Genomic DNA, 12,972 nt, shown 5'->3' on the forward strand with positions numbered 1-12,972 from the left:
ACTGGTGGCCATCATTATGCCAGAAATAGTTGCCTGTATTTCTAGAAATCTGAAAATTACTCTGAATTCCTTACAGATAAGATTAGCACATTAGTTGAGAGATTCTGCTTCACTCACCAACTGGTGACCTGGCCCATGGCAACAATTGTATGTCTACCAGAGTTTGCCAGACAATTCTACCAGAGTTAACTGGGGTATATGGTTCAGGGCTAGGGTCCAGGTTGTATCTGTCCTGGTCCTCTTTTTGTGATAAAGCATTCATGCTGTACTGAATGTCATAAAGTCTCATGCATAATCTCTACGAGAGTATCATTGGCAGAAAGTTGCCTTAATAAGTATATTTTTGCACTCCTCACCCCATGATGAGATGTATTGATGCTCACTAAGCAGAAGATACCTAAGAGGCAACACATCAAAGTAGCATTCAGAAATGACCTATAGGAGAAATTTACCTGATGATTAGTGCTGATGAACATCTCTTCATATGTTTGTTGGCTGCTTATGTCTTCTTTTTTTGAGAAGTGTCTGTTCTTTGTGAATTTTTAATGGGGTTATTTGTTTTGTGCTTGTTGATTTGTTGAAGTTCCTTTTAGATTCTGGATATTAGACCCTTGTCAAGTGCATAGTTTGCAAATATTTTCTCCCATTCTATAAGTTGTATGTTTACTCTGTTGTTAGTTTATTTTGCTGCAGAAGCTCAAGTTTAATTAGGTCCCACTTGTCAAATTGTTTTTATTACTATTGCTTTTAGAGATTTAGCCAAAAGTTATTTGCCAAGGCTGATGTGGAGAAGAGTATTTCCTAGGTATTCTTCTAGGATTTTTATAGTTTGAGCTGCTACATTTAAATCTTTAATCCATCTTGGGCTAATTTTTGTATATGGCAAATTAGGGGTCTAGTTTCATTCCTCTGCATATGGCTAACCAGTTTCCCAGCATCGTTTATTGAAGAGGGAGTTCTTTCCCCGCTGTTTGTTTTTGTCAGCTTTGTCAAAGATCAGATGGCTGTAGGCATGTGGTTTTATTTCTGGGTTCTTTTTCTGTCCCCTTGGTCTATGTATTTGTTTTGGTTTTAGTTACTATAGCCCTATAGTACGGTTTGAAGTCAAGTAGTATGATGCCTCCAGCCTTGTTCCTTTTGTTTAGGATTTCTATGTCTATTTTGACTCTTTTTTTGTTTCATATAAATTTTAGAATAGTTTTTCCAAATTCTGTGAGAAATTACATTGGTAGTTTAATAGGAATAATGTTAAAACTGTAAATTGCTTCAGATAGAATGACCATTTTAACAATATTGATTCTGTCAATACAGAAGCATGGCATGTTTTTCCATTTATCTGTATCATCTCAGTTTCTTTTTGCGGAATTTTGTCATTCTTCCTGTTTCACCTTTTTGGTTAGCTATAGTCGTAGATACCATCTCACACCAGTTGGAAAGGCTATAATTAAAAAGTCAAATAATAACAGATGCTGGTGAGGCAACACTTAGACACTGTTGGTGGGAATGTAAATTAGTTCAGCCACTGTGGAAAGTAGTTTGGAGATTTCTAAAAGAGCTTAAAACAGAGCTGCAATTCAACTCAGCAATCCTATTACTGTATCTATACCCAAAAGAAAATAAATTGTTCTACCAAAAAGACATATGCACTCACATGTTCATTGCAGTGCTATTCACAGTAGCAAAGACATGGAATCAACCTAGGTGCCCATTAATCCTGAATTAGATAAATAAAATTTGGTATATAGATATATACACCATGAAATACTATTCAATCATAAAAAAAGAGAAAAGGTTCTTTGCAGCAATGTGGATGCAGCTATAAGCCATAATTCCTACAGCATGGATGCAGGAACACAAAAGCAAACACCACATGTTCTCACTTGTAAGTGGAAGCTAAACATCGAGTACTGAGGACATAAAGATGGGAACAATAGACATGGTGGACTGTGAGAGAGGAGCAAGAGGGAGAAGGGCATGGATAGTTTCATCGCTACCTGGGTGATGAGATTCATACCCCAAATATCAGCATCACGCAATATATCCATGTAACAAAGTGCAGCAACACCCTCTAAATCTACAATAAAAGTTGAAATTATGTCCCCAAAAAGTAATTTTTTTTTTTTTTTTGAGAGGAGTCTTGCTCTGTCGCCCAGGCTGGAGTGCAGTGGCGCAGTCTGGGCTCACTGCAAGCTCCGTCTCCTGGGTTCATGCCATTCTCCTGCCTCAGCCTCCCAAGTAGTTGGGACTACAGGCGCCTGCCACCACGCCCGGGTAATTTTTTGTATTTTTAGTAGAGAAGGGGTTTCACCATGTTAGCCAGGATGGTCTCGATCTCCTGACCTTGTCATCTGCCCACCTCAGCCTCCCAAAGTGCTGGGATTACAGGCTTGAGCCACTGCACCCAGCCAAAAGTAATTTATTTTAAGGAAGACTTCCAGAGGTAGCACACAAAAAGAACATTCAAATAGAGCTCAGTTCAATTCCTGGTTTTACTACCAACTTTTTAAGCCATCTTCAAGCAGCATTTTGATCCTTTGGTCCTCTATTTTGTCCATAAAATGAAAGTAATAATGTTAACAAGCTATTATAGTTGTGAAAACCAAACCAAATACTTTTAATAATCCACACTTGTATAGCTTTTTGGCTTTGGAGAGATCACACAAACTTTCTGGCCTCAATTTCCTCATTTGACAATGGAAGATAATAAGAGTGCCTACTCTATAGGATTACTGTAAGGATTAAATAGCATAATATGTGTGTGTGCTTAGAAATGCATCTTATACATAGGAAGCATTGAGAATATATTAGTTATTATTAGTTATTACCATACAAGTTTCCTAGGTTCTTTCACAGTGCCGTGAAAGATTATATGAGTGTTATGACTTAGGAAGCAGGTTCTGACCCAGGGGTGCTGTTAGGTTGCAATGAAAAGAAACCAAAGAAACAGTCACTTTGGAAACTTTTGTTTAACAATGGTAATTTGGTTGCAATTACCAAATTTCCATGGGCTCAACTGCTAGCAAAATAAAACTATTAATTCTTATAAAAATATTTAGGATCACTGGGCCTCTCCCCTCTGCCTGGGTGGTCTTGAGTAAGAGAACACCCAAGCCTTAACATGCTTACATTTAATAGAGAGTTGACATGGTTTGGATATGTGTCCCCACCCAAATTTCATGTTCAACTGTAACCCCCAGTGTTAGAGGTGGGTCCTGGTAGGAGGTGATTACATCATGGGGGTGGGTTCCTCATAATGGTTTGGCACCATCCGCTTGATACTGTCCTCACAACAGTCAGTAAGTTCTCATGAGATCTCATTTTTTAAAAGTGCAGCACTACTGTCTCTTCCTCCTGCTGTGGCCATTTGAAGTGCCAGTTCCTCCTTCACCTTCCGCCATGATTGTAAGTTTCGTGAGGCCTCCTCAGAAGCTGGGCAGGTTCCAGCATTATGCTTCCTATATGCCTGAGGAACTGTGAGCCAATTAAACATCTTTTCTTTATAAATTACCCAGTTTTAGGTATTTCTTTATAGCAGTCTGAGAATAGACGAAAAAGGGGATTGGATGAGTTAATTTCTAAATTTCCTGTAGCTATAAAATTACTGAATTTCTAGCACATACAAGCCGGTATCTCATTATTTGTCAAATATTGTGAGAAGCAATTTTTAAAGCCATAGTTTTGAAAATGTTTTAAAATAAAAAAGATTAGCCTAGATCCTTGCAAATTAAATATTTATATGTATAAACACATAGTAGATAGGAAAAAAATTGGATCCATTTTTTACTGTATTATTGTCTCAATTTCTGTCATGCAGAGGTATTTATTAACTTCACATTTTAGCCTTGTTTATTCTTTTCTATTTTAAATATTTTTCTCTTTTTTATGCTCTTTTTTCAATGTGAACTCCCTTTCACCTTTTTTTCTTCTCTGTACCTAAAACAGATGCTCTGATACTCATGTATAAAGCTATGTTGCTTGATGAAGGTGCAGAAGAGAAGAAGAAAACAGCAGGAATCCTGAGTTGCCTCATTGTGTTATTAGAAAATTTTGAAGCATTATTTGGGTTGCCTCCTGAAAAGGATGGTCCAGATCAAGTATTATTAACTTTCCGCTTTTCTTTGTGAAATTAAAATTCAATCAGATTCTTCAGAAAGGACTCTTGGCTTACTATTTCTGTTTTTGTCTTTGAAAGTTTTTCAAAAGTGACACAAAGTCCCTGAAAATCTAAATGGGAAAGAGTGAAATTACATATTTTAAAGCCCAGTACTACTATTATGCTAATGTAATTGAGCTTCATGAATATAGTATGAAAATCAGATTGTCAAGAACTATACCAGATAGAATTGTTCTTAAAGATAGAACATATTGGTTCTGAAATTCTTACACGGATCACTGTTTCATTAATTCCTAAGCAGAATATCATTGTTCAATGGTAAAAGTTGTTAAACATATCTTTCATATTTAGATAATTTGCACATTTTCTTCTTGGAAGTGACACATTTTGACATAAAGAAGTGAGAAATTAAAATGAAATTCTAAGCCTTCCAACCAACTGAATAGCTCCCCTCTTGGCCAATGGGTCCCAGAGTTACCTTGAAATCTGAGTTCTAGGCCACATACAGGATGGGAGAACAGACATGATTCCTTAAACCTCATTCCTTGCTAACCACCACTGGGCCTGCCTTGGCCCAGAAACCTGTCTAGTTGTTTGCTGTGACCCCCTCTTCTGCTGGTTACCTATTTGATTGTCCAGTGTCTGGCCCTTCAGAGAACTACCCAGAACAGAGTCACGAAGAAAATAAATATGAACAGAAGGACTGAGGTTTTTCATTTGTGGTGTTTTACATTTTAGGGTTATAAAATTAAACTTACTTATTTGAGAAAAATAGAGAAAACTGAAGGAAACGAGGGGAAAAAACCCAATCCTGTAACTCCATCACCAAGAAATCAACTTTGATAACATTTTAGTATTCTGTTCACATCTTTTGTTACTTTTAAAATGCAATGCAGACATTTCTCTTTATAAAACTTTGTATTTTTCTCTTTTTTAACTGAAAATAATGCCATATATATTTTCCCATGTTATTCAGCATTATTTTTAACATCGGCATACTATTCCACCATATGGGAGTAGCTTGGTTTATGCAAATACTCCCCCAGTGTTGGACAGAGGGTATGAAATTGGTACTGATGAACTACTCATAGGGTTCAAATTTGTATATGGCAAAGACTAAAGAAGGCAAGTGAGAAATCAACTTGAAACTTTTTTCCTTTTATTCAACAAAGTGGAATATTCTTTGAGATGACTTCATCCAGAAAATTTTAATGTAAAAGTATATCTTTAGGCAGATCAAAAATTGTATTATAATAGGTACAATCTATACTTTCTAGTAATATTTAACAAAATTCTGGATTTCACTTTGAGAAGAAAAATAAAACTCATTATTAACAAAATTATCTTCTCAACCAAAAGTCATGATTGATTTATGGCAGTGGGCAGTGTTTGAATTAGTTACTCTATATTAGCTTAATTAAATAAATGGGTGCGCTGGCACGGAGCTTATGTTGATACATTTCTGCCAGATGATCATTGGGTTGCATATATTGGCGTCTCTTCCCCAACCTTCAGTTTTGCAAAAAAAAGAATGCTTTTAGGATGAGCCACACATTAGCTAGGGGTCTGGACCCATTAATAGTTGTCTAACCTTTGTGTAAGAAGATAATGCTTTAAATGGTGATTCCTTTGTGATGTAGCATCTTTTTTTTTTTTTTTTTTTGAGAAGGAGTTTCGCTCTTGTCACCCAGGCTGGAGTGCAGTGGTGTAATCTCTTGGCTCACGGCAACCTCCACTTCCCAGGTTCAAGTGATTCTCCTGCCTCAGCTGGGATTACAGGTGCCTGCTACCATGCCCAGCTAATTTTTGTATTTTTAGTAGAGACGGGGTTTCACCATATTGGCCAGGCTGGTCTTGAACTCCTGACCTCAGCTGATCCTCTTGCCTCAACCTCCCAAAGTGCTGAGCTTACAGGCATGAGCCACTGCACCCAGCTGATGTAGCATCTTTTTTATGATGAGTTCCCAGAGGCCTCTCTTCAATGGTTTCTATTAAAACTTTTACTTTAGTTTACTTTAGGTGATTTGTGAATGATAATCATAGAAGAGTTTCTTTTCAAAAGGGACTAAGTATAATACTGAGAGCCATAAATGCTACCAGTGTCATTTTTGTCATAGCCTGCAGATGGGGATGTGGGAGGCAGGTAACCTTAGGCAAATTGTATTTCTTCCTTTGCCTGAGATCTCCATCCCTAATTTTTACTCCTGGTTACCTGTCTTATACAGCTGATATTGTTTCGCCATGTGCCCGCCCAAATCTCATCTTATATTGTAACTTCCACAATTCCTATGTGTCATGGGAGGAACCCTGTGGGAGGTGACTGAATTATGGGGTGGGTCTTTCCTGAGCTGTTCTCATGATAGTGAATGAGTCTCATGAGATCTAATAGTTTTAAAAATGGGAGTTTTTCTACAGAAGCTCTCTTTGTCTGCTGCCATCCATGTAAAATGTGACTTGCTTCTTCTTGCCTTCTGCCATTATTGTGAGGCCTCTCCAGCCATGTGGAACTGTGAGCCCAGTTAAACCTCTTTCTTTTGTAAATTGCCCAGTCTCAGGTGTGTCTTTATCAGCAGTGTAAAAATGGACTAATAGTAAATTGGTACCAGTAGAGTGGGGGCACTGCTGAAAAGATACTCGAAAATGTGGAAGTGACTTTGGAACTGTGTAACAGGCAGAGTTTGGAACAGTTTGGAGGGCTGAGAAGAAGACAGAAAAATGTGAGAGAGTTTGGAACTTCCTAGAGGCTTGTTGAATGGTTTTTCCCAAAATGCTGATAGCAATATGGACAATAAAGTCCAGTCCAGGCTGAGGTGGTCTCATATGAAAATGAGGAATTTGTTGGGAACTGGAGAAAAAGTGACTCTTGTTATGTTTTAGCAAAGAGACTGGTGACATTTTGCCCCTGCCCTAGAGATTTGTGGAACTTTGAACTTGAGAAAGATGATTTAGAGCATCTGGCAGAAGAAATTTCTAAACAGCAAAGCATTCAAGAGGTGACTTGGATGCTGTTAAAGGCATTCAGTTTTATAAGGGAAGCAGAGCATAAACGTTTGGAAAATTTGCAGCCTAATAATGTGATAGAAAAGAAAATCCTATTTTTCTGAGGAGAAATTCAAGCCACTGCAGAAATTTGCATAACTGACAAGGAGCTGAATGTTAATCCCCAAGACAATGGGGAAAATATCTCCAGGGCATATCAGAGGTCTTTGGGGCAACCCCTCCCATCACAGGCCAGGAGGTTTAGGAGGAAAAAAATGGTTTTGTGGGCTGGGTCCAGAGTCCCTCTGCTGTATGCATTCTAGGGACTTGGTGCCCTGCATTCCAGCCGCTCCAGCCATGGGTACAAGACCCAAGCCTTGGCAGTTTCCATGTGATGTTGAGCCTGTGGGTGCATAGAAGTCAGTAATTGAGGTTTGGGAACCCTCACCTAGGTTTCAGAAGATGTATGGAAATGCCTGACTGCCCAGGCAGAAGTTTGCTACAGGGGTGGAGCCCTCATGGAGAACCTCTGCTGGGACAGTGGGGAAGGGAAATGTGGGGTTGGAGCCCCCACACAGAGTCCCTAGTGGGGCATCACCTAGTGGAGCTATGAGAAGAGGGTCACTGTCCTTTAGATTCCAGAATGATAGATCCACTGACACCTTGCACCGTGCACTTGGAAAAGCCACAGACACTTAATGCCAGCCTGTGAAAGCAGTGGGGAGGGAGACTGTACTCTGCAAAGCCTCAGGGGCAGCGCTGCCTGATACCATGGCAACCCATCTCTTGCATCACTGTTACCTGGATGTGAGACATGGAGTCAAAGAAGATCATTTTGGAGCTTTAAGATTTGACTGTCCTGCTGGTTTTCAGACTTGCATGGGGCCTGTAGCCCCTTTGTTTCAGCCAATTTCTCCCATTTGGAATGGCTGTCTTTACCCAATGCCTGTATCCCCACTGTATCTAGGAAGTAACTAACTTGCTTTTGATTTTACAGGCCCATAGGTGGGAGGAACTTGCCTTATCTCAGATGAGACTTTGGACTGTGAACTTTTGAGTTAATGCTGAAATGAGTTAAGACTTTGGCAGACTATTGGGAAGGCATGATTTGTTTTGAAATATGAGGACATGTGATTTGGGAGGGGAGGGTCCAGGGGTGGATTAATATGGTTTGGCTGTGTCTTCACCCAAATCTCACCTTGAATTTTAACTCCCACAATTCTCATGTGTCATGGGAGGAACCTGGTGGGAGGTGATTGAATAATGGGGGGTGGGTCTTTCCTGGATTGTTCTCCTGATAGTGAATGAGTCTCACAAGATCTGATGGTTTTTAAAATGAGAGTTTTTCACACAAGCTCTCTTCACCTGCTGCCATCCACATTAGGTGTGACTTGCTCCTTCTTGCCTTCCACCATGATTGTGAGGCCTCCCCAGCCACATGGAACTGTTAGTCCAATTAAACTTCTTTCTTTTGTAAATTGCCCAGTCTTGGGTATATCTTTGTCAGCAGTGTGAAAATGGACTAATACAGTAGCCAACTGCCTGCTGCGCATTTACTCTCTGAAACCTAAAAGCCAGCTCTCCCAAACTGAAATGTGTCATCATTGCCACCTAAGGCACCTCTTGATTGCTTTTTTCTCTTCTCAGTTTGTGGTCTCACCATCTTGTCAATCACCTTGGAGAGAAAGTTGGGTGTCACATAGGTTCCTCCTATTCCCTTTCTCCTTATACTTAATCAGCTAGAAAATCCTGACATTTCCATCCCCTACATTTTTCTTAAGCCTGTGCTCTCTGAATGGTCTATTTCAGACTTGTCTCATCACTTGATTACATAATTTTAACAGGCTCTTAAGTAGTTCCATATTTCTTGGCTTTTCCACGTAAAATCAACAGCTCCACAGTGACTTTCTCAAAAGCAAATCTCATTTCTCTGGATAAACCCCTTCCACTCTGCCTACAATTGTGCCATATTTGTCACAGTGTGGTCTTCCAACCACCTGCTTAATAACCTGGGGGCAGAAGGAGATGGTGTAAAAATACAGAAGGCTGTACCACAGGCCTCAGAATCAGAATCTAGTAGGGGCAGAGTTCAGGATCTGAATCAAGAAACAAGATCTCAAGGTGATATTTTACACCCAAATCTTCGGAACCACTGATCCAGCTACAGAATATAATTCAAATTTTTACATCTGGTTCTTGTCTACTTGTCTGCCCTTCTAAGAGTGTAGTGCTTTCAGCTCTCTCATGATCCTAGTCGCTCACAGGTGCTTGCTTTTGCTCAGCACTTTCTTATTAAAGTAGCCTTTCCCAGCTTCTTTGCCTGACTCCTCACAAGAAAGTCAGGCATGGTGATCTCTGCTCTCTTTGACATTCAGGGTGTGGCCCTCAGGCCAGCAGCTTCCATATCACATGAGGACTTGTTAGAAATATGGGATCTCAGATCCTACCTGAGATGTACAGAATAAGAATGTTCGTATTGACAAGATTCTCAGGTGACCTCTATGCACAAATCTGTCTGAGACGCACTGCTTTGGGAAAACTTACCAGATCTCTACAGTTGCACAAAGGTTGGCTCTTTGCAGAGCACTCTAAGAACACCCTGTACACATCTGTTTTGACCACTAAACTGTGGGCTGCTGGAGGGCAAGAAATCTATCTTATCATCTCCAAATTTTCAGCCCCTCCTCTGGTCCCTGGCACATGGAGCAATTCAACAAATGTTTGTTTATTTAAACTGAACTGACCTACAGGTCAGCCTGGAACTGAAATGCTGCATCCCTGGTGAAATATCCTTTTGCACAGATTGGTCGCACTTTCATTTTTGGATGCTCTTGCTTTTGGCTGAGCTGATGCTGTTTTTGCCTCTTCTTTCTAAATTCACAGATGGTCTCGAGCATTTACTCATGGAGAGTGGATTGCTGCCCGATGTGGATTGCTATGGGCCAGGCAGCTGGGCTTCCCTACTGGTTACCAGCCAAGGCCTGCTGATTGAAGCTTCCTTCAGGGACTGCAGTAAATAAGGCTCCTGGAGCAGCCTTATTTGAGGTAAGGTGTGAGTGTGGAGGGGAGGGAGCTTCTTGTTTATCAGGAAGTTGTCTGACACCACACTTGTCTAGGTTACTAAAGTTGCTTATGCTCTTTCAATTTAAAACTTCAGCATGAAACTTCCATGACTTTGCTCCAAAATAGCTTGCTAGTCATTCTCCATCCTCTCCCTCATGTACCATTAGACTGCAAACTACATAAAAGCAGTGTGTCTATTTATGCTTCACATTATATTTCCTAACCTCTAGCATAGCACCTGGAATATGTGTGGAAGGAGTGAATGAATGACATCTCAAATTGTAATGTGGGGTAGAGTTTCAGGTATTTTCTCCCATATGGTCTTTTCGTTCTTCTGTATTTACGTACTTATTTGTCTATAAAAAGCATAATCTTTTTGAAGTATATTACACTTTAGAAGACTCTGATTCTAATATTTTAACACCAGCAGTTTTTATAATGCTTTTTAATCTAAGAATTGTTTTTCTTAATTTAGATTTCCCCAAATATTAATTAATTCAGTCACTGACTTAACATAGTTTGAAGCCCTAAAGAAAAATTGTAGTATGCAAATGCTATGATATGAAAAACTATGGATTGAATTTGGCTCTCATATGCTTTTTTTTGGTCTTATATAATTTGTATTTGAATGCTTTGAATAGGGCATGTACTCAGTAGTTTGCCACAGGATTCAGTATTCCTAATTGTCTTACATGAAGCATGTTTCACTCAGTATCTTTTTGTGCTCTTAGTATCTTTTGGGCTGTTTGCAACTCATGAGGTAGAGGAAAACACATTGGCTTTGGAGTCAGACCATCTGTGCTCCAACCTTAGCCCTAGCATTTACTAGTTTTAAGCGCTGAGGTAAATCATTGATATATTTTTTATATGTAAGACAGATATAATATCAGTAATTACCTAACAGGGTTAAGAAATTAATGAATTTATCTTATTACCAACCACATACAACACCTTGACATTCCACAAATAGTTTCTGGGCTCCGCTTATTCCTCTGATTTTATAAAAATTGAATGTATCTACATGAAATGTTCTTGTTACCTTTTTTATGAGGCCTTCTTACATCCCCAGAGTCAGAATTTATCAATCATATATCTGTCCTCCCAATGCATACTGTCTACTCCTTGTCTTAGAAATTGTCATGTTCTAACCCTGACTATAGGTAAGTAAATATCCGTCTGTTTTCTCTGTTGTACTTTGAGCAACATGAGGGCAAATCCTGTGTCGTGTCCATCTATTGGCCCTACAACACTCAAAATGCCTTGCACAAAATCATATATAAAATTTGTATATAGAATTGAAAAACATGTTGGTTAAAAGCTGGGGTTTACTACTGGCTCCCTCACTCATTGGCTGTGGGATGTTGGACATCTTAAGTAATATCTCTAAGTTTAGGTTTTCTATTTGTGAAACTGTGAAGTGGGACCATAATCAAATCCTTCTCTGAAAGAGGTGTGAGCATTAAATAAATTACAAGACTACTATATTTTATATATTCATTTTTATATTCATTTTTATCTTCATATTTTCTCCTTATATGGTTACCAGCTGCCAAATAAGCCACAATTGAGAAACTTGGCATTGCTAATCCTCTCTAACCATTCAATTTCAGTAAAACTCGTGACTGATGCTCAAGAAAAATAGCTGTTGAAGGCAAAGCTTTAACTCAAAAACCATAAAAACATTTTTTGATGGGGAGTTTAAGATGCAGGAGGTAGCTTTACCATTATGGTATTTTGGCTGCAGTTCATGACAAATAAACCTGTAATGGGTAATTTATGTTGAAGCTGTTCATGTCACATGGAAGAAGGCTCAATTTGCAAAGCACATACTTCTTTATTACCAGATGATTCATTGAAAATCCCAATTTGTGATGATCTGCCTAGTGGAAGGGTTGTTGGTTGTAAAAACATCATAGAAGAAAATTCAATGATGAATATTATTTATGCCAAAGACATACATTTGTATTAGCTACACGTATCCCAGTGTGTGTGCGTTAAAATTATGTCAGCACTGACAATTCAAATAAGACCTGAGGAAGGGTGAACGTCAGCATTTCTGGTAAGCTGTGCAAGATAGTAGTTTTTGATACAAAAATGAGTTCAGCAACTCATAGGCCAAAAGATACCTTTCTTAATAATAAGACTACATATTCTTAGACACTGTGATTAGCAAGGAAATAAGAGAGGTAAAAGGAAAGGCAAAAACTAAAGAAACACTTTCTATACCAGGTATCTCCAACTTCCTGAATTATTTCCCTGTAGTTTCACATGCATAGGAAGCAAATTAACTCATTCATGTCCCATGAGTACCATCTAGTGCCTCTAAAAGCAATGGTGTTAAAAAGATTATAGTGCTTGTTACTAATGGTGTTTACTTTGCAATTAGGTAGCTTTATAAAATGTCCTCTGTAAATACAAATTTTTCTTTTTTAAATTTGAAAAAAAAATTTATTTTAATATGCAGCATTTTCTCCTTGCACATTTTACTTTTTTATCATAGTTTCAAGTTCTTCATACACTTGAGCAGAATTAGACCGATCATAACTTGTCCTAATGTGCTGAAGTGGATACTAATATGGTGGAAGAAGATGAGAGTTTCGTGAGAGACAAATATATCCCAATTTACTTGATATTATATATCTATTTATTCATTCATCTCTTTGTCTCCTGTAGATACAGTATGAAGTTCTGCCAAAACATTGCAGATTCACAGTGGCTTAATTGTATATGTTGTCATTATATGGCAATTTTCATTAATTTGTGACATATGTGATTATGTGAATATAGAATAACAAAACATAAACTGAATCAACAAA

The 12,972-nt window shown here is 38.6% G+C and overlaps 1 long non-coding RNA gene across 1 annotated transcript in view; it reads left to right on the forward strand.

Annotated features, from left to right (window-relative positions):
- Positions 1-12,972, forward strand: part of LOC129047817 (uncharacterized) — a 1,037,663-nt gene that overhangs the window by 527,539 nt on the left and 497,152 nt on the right. The window contains exon 3 of the long non-coding RNA XR_010136497.1: positions 9,977-10,138. This is a non-coding gene — a long non-coding RNA (uncharacterized LOC129047817). The remainder of the gene's footprint in view (positions 1-9,976; positions 10,139-12,972) is intronic.

This window comes from Pongo abelii, chromosome 13 (genome assembly GCF_028885655.2).
Source record: "Pongo abelii isolate AG06213 chromosome 13, NHGRI_mPonAbe1-v2.0_pri, whole genome shotgun sequence".
NCBI classification, from domain to species: Eukaryota; Metazoa; Chordata; class Mammalia; order Primates; family Hominidae; genus Pongo; species Pongo abelii.